Source organism: Rutidosis leptorrhynchoides, chromosome 8 (assembly GCF_046630445.1).
Source record: "Rutidosis leptorrhynchoides isolate AG116_Rl617_1_P2 chromosome 8, CSIRO_AGI_Rlap_v1, whole genome shotgun sequence".
Lineage (NCBI taxonomy): Eukaryota > Viridiplantae > Streptophyta > Magnoliopsida > Asterales > Asteraceae > Rutidosis > Rutidosis leptorrhynchoides.
In genome coordinates this window covers 264343104-264357241 of record NC_092340.1, presented here as the reverse complement: position 1 = coordinate 264357241, position 14138 = coordinate 264343104, and the positions used below count along the sequence as shown (strand labels likewise).

The following is a 14138-nucleotide window of genomic DNA, read 5'->3' as shown; positions in this document are numbered from 1 at the left end:
CATCGAGCTTTAAATATGAAACTAGGATCTGTGGATTCGTGGAAGATACGTGCTATCTGTTTTGTAACGTAGGTGGCAATTTTGACTCGGACTGGTTCCAGATGAGAAAACAGATTGTTGCATCTTACGTCTTCTTCTGCTACGTCTCGTAACTCTTTGATAATCAGATCAGTGTGGTGATCAATTGTTACGTAAATCACTAGCCTGTCTGGTGTACTTTCGAAATTATCTCTTTCCAAGAGAGCGAAGAAGCTATGAATATCTTCGATCATTTGCAAATCAAAGTGATAAGTTGGACGTCCGGTGGAAAGATCCATATGCTTCCGGATGAGAGTCATTAGTGCTCATTTGTTTGCTGAGAACGAAAGTGTAGATCCGGCCAAGGAGTTGTAAACCTTAGAGTAAATGATCTTCTGATCTCGACAAAATCATGTCTCGAGAATAGTGTGAACCACTGAATTGTGCTCTCATTGCCTTTCTTCATGGTAGATATGATCGTGAAGAGTATTCATAAAGTCTTGAATGCGTTTGTCACAACCCTACTTTTTCCGTTATCTTTTACCATTTATTATTTAACGTCCGTTAATTTGTATTCGTGCCACGTCATTTCTATGACCTCTATTATTATTTTTGTAATAATATATTATTTATTATGTGTTATGTGAATATTTGTATTCATATTTTAAACTGTACGTTTCTACGTGTCATGAATTTCTATCCGGCGAATCTTTTTGGTTTTCAAACCAACGGTCAAACTTTTGGGATTATTAAATCTAAATTATTTTAAATATGATATTTTGATGTCATATGATTATATATAGTGTTTATATATTCGTCGCGTATTTATTATCTCTCCGAAAAATCAATCGCGTAGTAGCGTTTTCGCGTTTCGGGCTTCGATCGAGCGTTCATGCTAAAAGCAAATTATCAAAACATCAAGGTGGCCCACTAATGGGGCCCACCCTACTATTTTCGGCCTAACACTCCATGGGGAGGGAGTGTTGGCTCACTTGATTTCATTTTTGCATTTTTCACATTCATTTTTCAAAACCTAGTTTCTACTTTCTCTCAAACCCTCTCCCTCTCTTCTCCTTCTTTTGGCCATCGCCACCCTCAAAACCATCATCATCATCTTCATCAAAAATATTGCTTGGATCATAGGGCTTTAATCATCATCGCGTTCCTCTCGTTCTTCTGATTTTGATGTTTAATATGATAGTATAGTGCTTGTATGTTGTTGGTTTATTGATTGTATGCATAGAATCACTCGTTATCGCATGTTTTCAGTTTGATTAATTGTGGACAGCAGACTAATCGACCATTTCAGTGAACTTAACTGATGTTTTTGTTATAATAAAGTGTCTAGATTTGTTCCTCTCATCAAGACATTGATTTTAGACTCCGGATTCATGTTATTTCGATTCCCGAAACTTAGGTTATGATTAAAATGGTGTTTTCATGAAATCAAAAGATAAAAACGAATGTGTTCAGGTTTGGTCAGACTTTGTGATCACTTTTGGAGTCTATAGGGTGTACTAGTGTGTTAGGATTGATGAATGGATGAACTTTCATGTTCGTGTCATCGAAATCTGAGCCACAGATCACCCGGTATGACTAAAACATGTTTTTGATCTGATTAAAGTCCCAAGTTGAATTATGGCTGTTGGTCACGACTTGGGGGCTGTTCTTGGGATGTTCTTGAGTGTACTAATGTGTTGGGTGATTTGGTTAGGCGAAGATTGTCATACCCCGTCCTAATGCACCTGGACGAAGTCATCAACATCTGGTCTCATTGCGGTGAACGACTCCAAGTTATGTCTTTAAAATGAGCAATTGTACAGCGGAAGATTTCTTTCATACCTGAGAATAAACATGCTTTAAAGTGTCAACCAAAAGGTTGGTGAGTTCATTAGTTTATCTTAATCAATAATTTTCATAATTTTAATAGACCACAAGATTTCCTTTATTCAATAATCATACACTCGCAAGTGTTTAAAAATCATTCATATGGATTGAACACCTGGTAATCGACATTAACATAGTGCATATAGAATATCCACAAACAGAAACTCGTCTGTATAATATAAACTCGAAGTACTAAAGCATACCATTTTCCAGTATGGGGGGAGTTAGTGCCCGTAGATCTACCTTTAGGATTCGCGTCAATTAGGGTGTCTGTTCCCTAATTCTTAGGCTACCAAGCTAAAAGGGTGATATTCGATTCGATAATCCAACCATAGAATGTAATTTTTGAGTACTTGTGTCTATTTCGTCAAACATTTATAAAAGCAGCGCATGTATTCTCAGTCCCAAAAATATATATTGCAAAAGCATTTAAAAAGGGAGCAAATGTTACTCACAATACAATATTTTGTAGTAAAAATATGCATACGACGATACTGAACAATGCAGGGTTGGTCTCGGATTCACGAACCTATATCATTTATATATAAATATTAACACATATAATGGTAATCAAACAAATACATATATTATTATTAGTGACGTAATTAATAACTTATATATTTCATTATCAATTATCAAATATATTCATTTAATATACAAAAATATTAATATAGTTAAGTTATGTATTATAAATATATTTTTATATGAATAATGTGATTGTGAAATTAATAATTATAATAATAATAATGATACTATATAATTATAATGATAAAAGTGATAATAATAATGTTAATACTAATAATAATGATAATACTAATAATATAAATATTAATTCTAATAATGATAATGATAATAATAATAATAGTAATAATAATATTAATGGTCATAAAAATCTTCGTTTTTAATTCCTAAACTTTTAATTATAACATCCCAAAATTCTAATTCATAAGCACATTCATAATCGTACATGTATTAGTATATTTGAAATCTTTTTACATAATCTTTGCTATATCATCTTTTTATTAACTTTTTAATATAAATGTGTATGTAGTATTAACATGTTCAATAATAATAATAATAATAATAATAATAATAATAATAATAATAATAATAATAATAATAATAATAATAATAATAATAATAATAATAAAGGTAATAATAATGCTACCTCAAAAAGTAGCTCTCTAAAAAAAAATGCCCAAGTCCGGGTTTGAACCCGCGACCTCCCGCTAACCCGATAATCTCCAAGACCACTCCTTTATCTAATACTTTCTGTTAGAAGTAGGATATTAAATCCTTTTAACCGATATATTCGTGTCTTCTTCTTCTTCACATCATCTATACTTTATATCACATATCGTCATACAAATCATCATTCATGTATCGTCTGCATCATATATATATATATATATATATATATATATATATATATATATATATATATATATATATATATATATATATATATATATATATATATATATATATATATATATATATATATATATATATATATATATATATATATATATATATATATATATATATATATATATATATACACTATAAATCATCATCATCTTCATCCTAACCACCATCGCCATCCATAATCTATTATCTAACATCACCTCATCAACATCGATCCTTTTATCATGATCATAACTAAATCATTATCAATTTCATGTTCCGTTTTCATTCCTTTCTAATTAAATCTGGGCTTCGGCCCCAATAGTAAACTGTAATACTTTTTCCCACTACCCCCTTAATCATGCCCAACATCATAAGTCCAACTAGAAAACCCAAATAAAATTATTACGGCCCAAACTTATTAGGCATATTCACTGCTCAATTTAATTAAACAAGTTCAAGACCCGGATGTATTAAATAATAAGACCTCGGTTTCTGCTTTAACTGATTAGTATCGAGCATCAATAGGTCCACTTTGCTTTATTATGTTCCCTCATTGAATCATTCACCATCATTATTGTTAAATCACCTTCGTTGCATATCATCATGATTTATCTCGCTGTACAAAAACATCATAACTGACCCATCATATCTCTCTTCATCAACCTCATTATCATCTTCTTCGTCATGTCATCACAGTAAATAGAAACAGCAACAAAGTGGTGGTTGTTTGTGTGGTGTTCGGACAGAAACAGTGAAAATAGAAAGAATAAATATTGAGCAGGAAGTTTGGCGGTTTGTTGGGGTTTGGTTGATGGTCGATCAAGGACAGGAGCAGTATGGGATTAGACTCGTAACAGTAAACAAGTCTTAATTGTTGAGTTATCTTTGGGTGACGAATAAAAAGGTGGTGAATTGTGGTGAGGTTTATGGTGGCTCACGATGGAGTTCAAGGTGGTCGAATGATGGTGATGATTGGGCGGTTTACGGTTGTTATGGTGGTTTACTGTTAACGAACACAGGTATAGCAGTAGCAGCAATAATGATTCGAAGGGAAGCATGGCAGCAGCAACTTATCGTAGTTGCAGATTAGTTTTGTGGTGTGTTTTGATGGTAAACAAAAACATTGAGCTGTAGCATTCGATGAACAAAAAATATAATAGTTGCTGTAGCAGTATATTCACGATGAGAGTGGTGGTGTTTTCGATTCAGAACAGCAGTAGAAGTTCCTTAGATGGTAGCGGTTTAAATGGGTTCAAGGTAATGGTGATTTGGGCTGTTCGAATACACATAAACAGGAAACAAAGATAGCAACATTTAACAAAAGTCTGTGGTGTTTTCATCAAGACGGATTTAGAGAGAGATAAAGTGGAGAGGGTGGAAGATGACTCACGATGATTGTTGATGATGGGACGTGGTGGCAGGTGATGGAGGTGGCTGTGAGGGTGGTGTAGGCTGTTGGGACAAAGAGAGAAGAAGATGGGTGTGGTGTGTGTTCGTTGATGATTGATCCCGGTTGCAAAAATAGAAATACATATGGTGGTGAAAGGTGTTTATCACAAGTGGTTTTGTTTGTGAGTTTTGATTGAACTAGTAATATTAAAGATGATCAGAGGTTAGTAACTATGAAGTGCTGGTGGTTGTGAGGTGGCTGGAGGTGCTTGCTCTTGGATGTTTGGCTTGATTGAGAAAGAAACCCATAAGTGGGTTTAGTTGAAGTGAATATATGCAAGTGTATATGTTTATGTCTGCATATTATATATCTATTATACATATAGCCTAGTTGGATTAGAATGAAACAAGGAAAAAGCAAAACAGTATATCTCGGATAATTATATATCTATTTATTGTCTGCATAATTATATATCTACTGCCGACACTATATCTCGGATTGTGATATCGTGGTCCATTGCTAAATAGTTAGCATCTAAACGTGTTCCGAAACATCCCCAATTTTTAAATTAAATATATTTATTTATTTTGGTCATTAAATGTTTGAAACCTGATCAAAAATGTGCGTCTAATATTTATTTTTAATTTCAAGTAATCTATACGGAGTATTAAAACCTAACTCATCAAAGTAAAAATATTTTTAATAAATTCTAAATTTTATATAACTTAATTATGTATCAACTTTTATCTATATCTCATCATGAATTCATATTTAGATTTGTTTAAATAACCATCAAATAATAAACGAGTGCTTCTATCGTTTACTAATAAATTTGAAACCATATACTCAATATACTTTGTCTGAATATATAACACATTTTATTATATCGTATGTTGTTTACATATTTAATTTATTAATTAAATCTTATTTCTAAATATTATATTTATATATTTATATTTATTTTTATATGCTTATTTATATCAAAATACAAATAATCGTTCGTGAATCGTCGAAAATAGTCGAAGGTCAATTGAATATATGAAATGGTTCAAACTTTTTGAGACCCAACATTACAGACTTTGCTTATCGTGTCAGAAACATATAAAGATCAAGTTTAAAATTGGTCAAAAATTTCCGGGTCGTCACAAAGATATATATAAGACTCGCCGAAAACCGACACCCGGGGCTCAGGTTATGACCCGACGAACGTTTAATTAAAACTTATGGTTATAACCTCTAACGTATGATATAAATAAGGACTTTCATTATTATTAAATTACTTATGATATAAAAGTAATTATTTTAATTTAAGACTTATGATATATATATTTATTATATCATTTATTATTTACAATATGATTTAATTAAACATTTAATTAAACTTATGATTAATAATACTTTTATTATTAATGAAAAACACTTATGGTAAGTATTAAACTTATGTTATGAGATTATTATAATAAGACTTATAATAAAGATCATTTAATTATTATAAGGCTTAGTTATTAATTAATTATAATTTAATTATTAAATACTTATGGTTTAATAATTATAATTAAATACTTATGATATGATTAATAATTCATTATTAATTAATAATACCTATGATATGATTAAAAATATTCATTAATAATACTTATGTTATGACTAATATTTAATTAATTAATTAAATATTTATGTTATATTAATTATATCATTTAAACTTATGTTAACTTTATTAATTCAATTTAATTTAATTAAACTTATGTTATGACATAATTATACATATATGACTTTAAATAACATTATAACTTATATTATTATTATAACTTATACTTTAAAAATTAAGGTTGACTATGTTTGACCAAGGTTGACTTTTGAGTTGACTTTCAGTTGACTTTGACTTTCAGTTGAGTTTTGTTGACTTTCTAATTCAGGGAACTTTTCTAAGTTATAAACTTTCTAAAAATAGCAACTTTCTAAATATAGAAACTTTCCAAAAATAGAAACTTTTCAAAAATAAAAACTTTCCTAAAATAGAAACTTTCCTAAAATAAAAACTTTCCAAAAATGGAAACCTGCTAAAAATAAAGACTTTCTAAAAATAGAAAGTACGTGTTCTTACGCTGTCCTGATCAAACCGAAGCATATTGAATGTTGTTCTATGTCTACTTGCAACAAGTACTATAGTTATCATACTAAGACTTCACCTAAGTTAGTTATTTATATCGACCTGCTTTATTTATAGGTCGGCGTTGTGATCATTCTTGATCATTTTACTTCGTTTGCTGTTCGCTTTTTGTGTGGTTACTCCATTTTCTTTAAGGTGAGTTATAGTCCCATTTTTCATACTATTTTAAAGTATTTTTGGGATGTGATTACATGCATTCTTGTTTTACGTTTAGACACAAGTGGCAATTAAATTTAAATTATTCATTATGAGTTGAACGAAAATATTCCCTAGTCTGGTAACTGTAATCACTGGTTTCTACTGGTGAACGTGAATCCTATAGATAGATCTATCGGGATTGACAGCCCCATTTCGAGCTAGTCGCGCTAGCAATTTATAATCGGAATGTATTAGTACTTCGTATTTATTTGAAGATACACTACGGAATGTATTAGTACTTCGTATTTATTTGAAGATACACCTGTTCAGTGTATATATTGTGTTTGGTAAGGGTATGGAAATGGTTAAGTGGTTAACAGGTGACTCATGGATTAATGAAATAATAGTTTAATATTTTCTAACATTTTAAATCTTGTGGTCTAAAGTTTATTCGTTTATTTAAACCTATAATTCACTCAACAATTTTGTTGACTGTTTACTCGCATGATTTCACAGGTACTTGATTTGTTTGGGCTTCCGCTGTGTTAGAGTGTCTGCATGCATTTGGGCAGATTTTGTTAAACATTTTATGAAACATTGAACTTGCATTCTCTTTTGGTTAATTAAATTGTGGGTATTTGGTTGACAACGTTTTATGTCAACTTTAGTTATTTTAATATGTTGGGTTTGTTTAAACTACATATATTGGTAAATTTCCTTTTTGGGAAACTTTTTGGTTAAAGATTGCAATGTTGTTTAATAAATTCATTTAAAGTTCGATCAAGTTGTGGGACCAAGTGATGGAGCCATTAAGGGTACTTGACGGGGCCATCACAGCGTTCTTCTAAGATTTTAACATTATTGTCTTCCCTCTGTAGATAGAGGTTGTATTCCTCTCGGATAGCCATGATCCATTCTGTTAAGCGTAGTGTGAAATCAATTGTTGATTTACGGATGGCTTCTAGAATGTCTTCAAACTCATCGGTGTCATTGATGAAAGTTATCATGTCATTGTGATTAGATATGAGCGGAATCCGATCTGAAGAAAAGTCCGGCTCCTCCTGATCTGGTTCGGGTGGAGAATATGAGTCATTCAGAATGTCTTCATGTTGCTCTTCCTCGTCATCATCAGTATAGCTTCTTCTGTGGATTCATCTAATAAATGAGTTTCTTCAGTATTCTGGTGCTTCACTTCGACAATTGCAGGGTCAATTTCTATATCTTTAACCTCAAGCTTATTAGTTTTCTTCTTGAAATGAATGATTAAACTGTGATCTTCCGTCTCGAGCCTCATTAATTCTTCGTGACGTTCTAAGCTTAGAGACAGTATTATCGCAGTTTCTTTTACGTCTCCCATTTCCTCTTCCTCCTCAGATTCTTCCTCTTCCTCTATTTCTTCTCTGAGATCCTGTTCTTCCATTTATGGGTCATCATCAGACTGTGATTCGATACCCATCTCGATATCATTAGCTGGTGGTGGAGACTCCTCATCGGAAGTGATCCGTCTGGTGGAAATAGCAAACATATCTGCCTGTCCAGAAAGATCAATAGGTCGGTCAATTTTGAAGGTAACGCTCTCCCCATGTGATCGCAAGATCAAGGTTTGATTGTACACATCAATGACAGTCCTAGCCGTATTCATGAAAGGTCTCCCTAATACTATTGGTGTATGTAGGTCTTCCTTAATGTCCACTAATACAAAATCCGTAGGGTACAAGAATTTGTCGACTTTCACCAAGACATTCTCAACTATGCCCTTAGGATATCGAATTGTATGATCGGCAAGCTGGATTATCATTTTAGTGGGTGACAAGTCTCTTAAGTCTAATCTCTTGTAGAGAGAATAGGGGATTAGGTTGATACTTGCTCCTAAATCTGCTAGCGCATGAATGGTTTCTGACTGATAGATTGAACATGGGAAAATAAATCGGCCCGTATCTCCTAGCTTCTTTGGCAGAGAGTTTCTGAGTAATGCCGAGCATTCTTCACTCAGTGGAATTTTGTTGGAATCTGGTATCCTTCCCTTTGTAGAGAGAAGCCTTCAGATGTATCTTTTTTGGTTGGTAACTTTGGACATGGTGTCCAGGAATCTTCCATCAAGTTTGTAAGTATCGAGCTTAGATGGTTCTTCATGTAGCCTCTCAGGGTAAGGTATACGAACTAGAGTTGCAGTGGGTAGCTTCTGAGTATATGTCGACTTGTTCTTGAGCCTAGTTGACCTTCTCCGTGGTTCTTCCTTTGGGATTATGGACTCCATTTGCTTAGCTTCTTCTATGTGGGGATTTTGGATAGTATTACTAGGTAATCTTACTTGTGGTCGGGTTTCAAGGCGTTGTGATAACTGTCCGAGCTGCGTTTCTAGACTTTTGAGCAGAGCCAATTGATTTCTCATTAGTATCTCTGTCTGATCTTGTCTAGATGCAGTTTACTAATTTAGATGTTGTTGTCCTTGAATGAACTGAGTCAACTGATCTTCAGTCCCGAGACTAGGGTTGGTTACTTTCGTAATTTGGGTAGTTGGGGAATTTTCTTCAGATGGTGGACCAGTGAGTGGAAGTGGTTGATCGTAGGTCAGTTGAGATTGTTGGGGTGGATAAGGTGGGTAACGATAGCGAAAAGGCTGGTTATTTCGTTGAAACTGGTTAACCCTAGGTTGTTGATTGAATCCGGGATTTGGTTGACGAGCTGGGTATTAAACGTAACAGACTGAGCAGTCGGGGTTCTCGTACTCAACTTGATATTCTTCAATGGGTGGTGGTTTGGTACAATTAACACAGGCCTGAGCCTGGTTAACTTGCTACGGCTTTGTCTTCATTTCTCTGAGTTGTTTGGCAAGAGATTCCATCTTATCTGTGAGGGATTTGATGGCCTCTGTTTGATTGTTAAGTGCGGAGAGTGAGGCAGATGATGAAGTTGTTTCACCACTGTTCCAATCATGATGATGCATTGTCATGTTCTCGAGCAACTCCCATGCTTCGTCTGCGGTTGGGTTCATAAGATTTCCTTGAGTTGCTGCATCGAGCGTCTTCCTATGATTTATCATAAGACCATTGTAGAAGGTACAGATTTGAGCTGACCGTTCTAATTGGTGATTAGGGCATTTCTTCAGCAGGGTTTTGAATCGCTCCCATGCAATGTAAAGAGATTCATCATAACTTTGTTTAAAGTTAATGATGTCATTCTTGAGTTTGGTTTGTTTAGAAGGAGGGAAATATTTGGTTAGGAATTTAGTAGCCATCTTCGTCCATGACGTGATAGAGTCATTTTGTAGTCCTTCGAACCATGTTTGTGCATGATGAGTGAGAGAATAGAGAAACAAGTATAGCCGGACTATATCTTGTCCTATCCCTGGCTGTTTGTAAGAGTTTGAAAGAGATATGAATTTTTTCAAGGTGAGAGTTAGGATCGTCATTCGGTAATCCATGAAACTGATAGCTATTTTGGATGAGCTGTATGATGTGATGTTTTAACTCGAATGAGTGTTCTTGAATCTCTGGGAATCTGATCGGTCCTCCTCGACCTTCAATCGAGGGTTTGGTGTTTTCTGCTAAAGTAACACGTAACGCCATTCGATTTCTGATTCGTTCTTGCATGCATGCTTTAGAGATTATTGTGTCTGGATCAGGTACAAATAACAACGGCCCTGGTCTAGATCAGGTTTGGGTCATATATTGGGTATGACTTTTTGTATTAAGTAGATAAGCTAAGTTCCTAATTTAATCTAAGGTATTCTAATTTAATTATCCTAACTTTAAATATGTTTTTGGTTCTTTCTACTGATTCCCTGGTATTTCGATAACAGAGCTTCGCATGAACTATTCAACAAACCAAGTGGCCAGGCCGACTACGAAGAGGCAGGATCCTTTTGGTTCCAATATAATTGGAGACTGCTCGGAAAATCCAACAATCAAGTCCGTGTATAATTGTCTTTCTTAGAAACCACTAGATGCTTGCGAATAAGTTTGATAAAAGCAGTATTATCTGATACCAGTTCCTCGATAGCGGCGCCAAAAACTTGATATCCCTCTCTCTAAATGGCCGAAACGAACGGTTTTATTTATGCGGTGTCGTCAGGCCGCAAGGCGTCAGAATCAGCTGCCAAGAGGGGGAATCAATAGTTTTAAATTTATATTTAGCGGGGTCTAAATCGTACTACTCCTTATTATGAGTAAGGGAAGTATGACCTAGGGTCATATTTTTAAGATATCAGTAGAATCGAACCTATAATTAAAGCTTAAGATAATTTTACAGTGAAGGAGTAGCGTGATATACCTAATTTTTGGGTTTTCTAGTTTATAAGATAAAGTAAAGTAAATGCGATAAAATTTGTAATTCAGATAAGGTTAAAACAAGTGCATACTATGATTTCATCAGTTACTTTGCCGAGATTATGGAATGCTGGCTCATGAATAGGTAGTGACCTTATATACATTACACTAGTCATAAACGCCCCTATCATAAGACATGTTACTGGGTAATGCGTTAGGCTTGAAGATTCTGAATAGACAGCAACGTCCCTTACCCTCAATGCCCGTGCAGTATGACTACAGACATACATGTTCAGATTGCTCATCCAATTGAGCGACTCGGTTGGATGACGTATTAACATTCCACAAAGGTCTAAACTTTCTTAAGCATAATAGAATACAGGGTTTGCCATATCCGAGAGGTGTGATGTGTCTCGATGCTTTCGTTAATGATTGGGTTTAAAAGAGAGTTAGGCCCTTAAAAGTGTTCAACCATAAAGAACACCATGGCCAATTCAGGTTTGACTTCCATGAACACGTTCGGTTATCTTAACGGTCCAATCCTTTATGTGTTTAAACAAACGGTTCCTTGATTAACTAAGAATCCCTCAAGCTGGATGCAATGCTTGAGACCGCGTTATGGTGAAGTGTACTAATAAGCACTGACCGTGTTCCAAGGCCTTACGTAGCAGAGGTGCAGCTTACAACAACCGTTGTGCTTCAGCGTGCACGTACGATGTTTATATGCTTGGTGACTACACTAGCATGGTCTAGGACTGACAATGTACTAGAGGTCTAGTTAGATGTTTCACTATGAAAGAGTCCTCAGTCGGAATCCAAGGCTCGGTGGACTTACTACAACTAGTGTGCCTCAGTCAAACTTACGTTGTATCCGATAGACTTCTCTTACAAATGGGTGACATAGATAGTGTACTCTGAATCGGGGTTTGCGACTTCCTAATAACAGAGCCAATAACTACGTTCTATTAGTTGGAAAAGCGATTGAGTTTAAAGCATAATCGGAAAGTATCTCGACATCATACACAAACCATAATATTATTTCGGCATTATAACTGACTACATCATAGCATACACTAAAGATAACTACTCGCTAATCATGGCAACAATATCACAAGCATAGTAATGGAATACATTATATAAAGACAAAGGATAGAAGTACCAGTAGATTAAACGAGTTTCAAATACAAAAGTGATAACTTCAAACTCCAGACCGCTCCTAATACAATATTCGGCATTCTTCTCCAGGTAATAGGTTTCCAGCATGGAGTCGAAGACCTTGAGAGTATGACTAGTATTATAGAAAGAGAAAGAAGTGAATTGAAGTGTATGTAAAAATGGATGACAAAGACCCTTTAAATAGAAGTGAATATTACCTGCAAACGGCTGGCAGGCCGTTTGGCAAGCCGTTTGCAGGGCCCGTTTGCAATGGTGGCTCGTTTTTTATGCCCGTTTGCTTGGCCATTTGGCAAGCCGTTTGGCCTGCCCTGGTTTGCTGAATTCACTGGATCGTAACTTGATTTTTCTTGATCGTAGCTTGGTTTCTTGTCTTTCATCGTTTTCGCTCTATAATCTTCGTTTTAGCTCCGATTCTCTCGATTCTTTTTGCACCGTCTTCGTAATTACTTGATCTTCAATTTTATCCAATAAAGCGTGCATTTTGGCGATAAAGCTCGGAAATTTATTGTTTTTGGGCCTTAATACCGGGGTGAAAACGTGACTTTTAGCCGATATCACTTTCCCCCTTTCGAAGCAGTTTAGATTCCGAAAATGACGTTTTACTATTTTTAAAGGTGAATTTTGCATTACGATAAGTAATAACTTCGCATGTGAATTGTTGTCCCTATTTAAATACCACTATGATACTTGTTTTTATTTAATATTGCATTTGGGTACATGGAGAATCATGTTAGGGCTACTATCTCACCACTAGCTACAAAACATTGCTGCTTATATAACGTCTTAGTTTTATTGTTCGAGTATTTTTAGCCGCTTTTTTATTTCTCTAGATTCATAACCTTATATTTGTTTTTGTTTCTAAATTTTATATTGAATGCGAATATATGAGAGTGTAGTTTTATTTTGATGATAATTAATGGCCGCAAAACACATATTTGAAGTCACTAATTCCCAACCAAATCAGACAAAATTTTGTGAAGAATTTTCCGAATCATTTACAATTGGAGATTAGGCCCATTTTTGCAAGATAACTAGAAAACGGTGCTACGAACAAGACTTCCTTAAGGCTTTCCCCCGTTCGAAGCACTTTAGATTCCGAAAATGACATTTTACTATTTTTAAAGGTGAATTTTGCACTTTTAGATCTTAAGATAAGTAATAACTTCACATGTGAATTGTTGTGCCTGTTTAAATACCACTATGATACTTGTTTTTATTTAATATTACATTTGGGTACATCAAGAATCATGTTGGGGCTACTATCTCACCACTAGCTACCAAACATTGCTGCTTATATAACGTCATGGTTTTATTGTTCGAGTATTTTTAGCTTTTTTATTTCTCTAGATTTATAACCTTATTTTTTTTTTTCTAAATTCTAACTTGAACTCGAATATATGAGAGTGTAGTTTTATTTTGATGATAATTAATGGCCGCAAAACACATACTTGAAGTCACTACATTCCCCACAAAATCGGGCAAAATTTTGTGGGAAATTTTCTGAAAAATTTTCAATTGCAAATAAGGCCCATTTTTGTAAGTTAACTAGAAAACGGCACTACGAGCAAGACTTCCTTAAGACTTTCCCCTGTTCGAAGAAGTTTAGATTTCGAAAATGTCACTTTAGTATTTTTTTAAAGGTGAATTTTGCACTTTAAAATCTTAGGATAAGTAATACCTT

At 34.2% G+C, this 14138-nt stretch overlaps 1 non-coding gene across 1 annotated transcript; it reads left to right on the top strand.

The window, feature by feature from the left end:
• Window positions 1-10096: 10096 nt before the first annotated feature.
• LOC139865450 (small nucleolar RNA R71) lies at window positions 10097-10203 on the top strand. Its single transcript, XR_011764969.1, has one exon. It is a non-coding gene; the product is annotated as a small nucleolar RNA R71 (small nucleolar RNA).
• Window positions 10204-14138: the final 3935 nt, after the last annotated feature.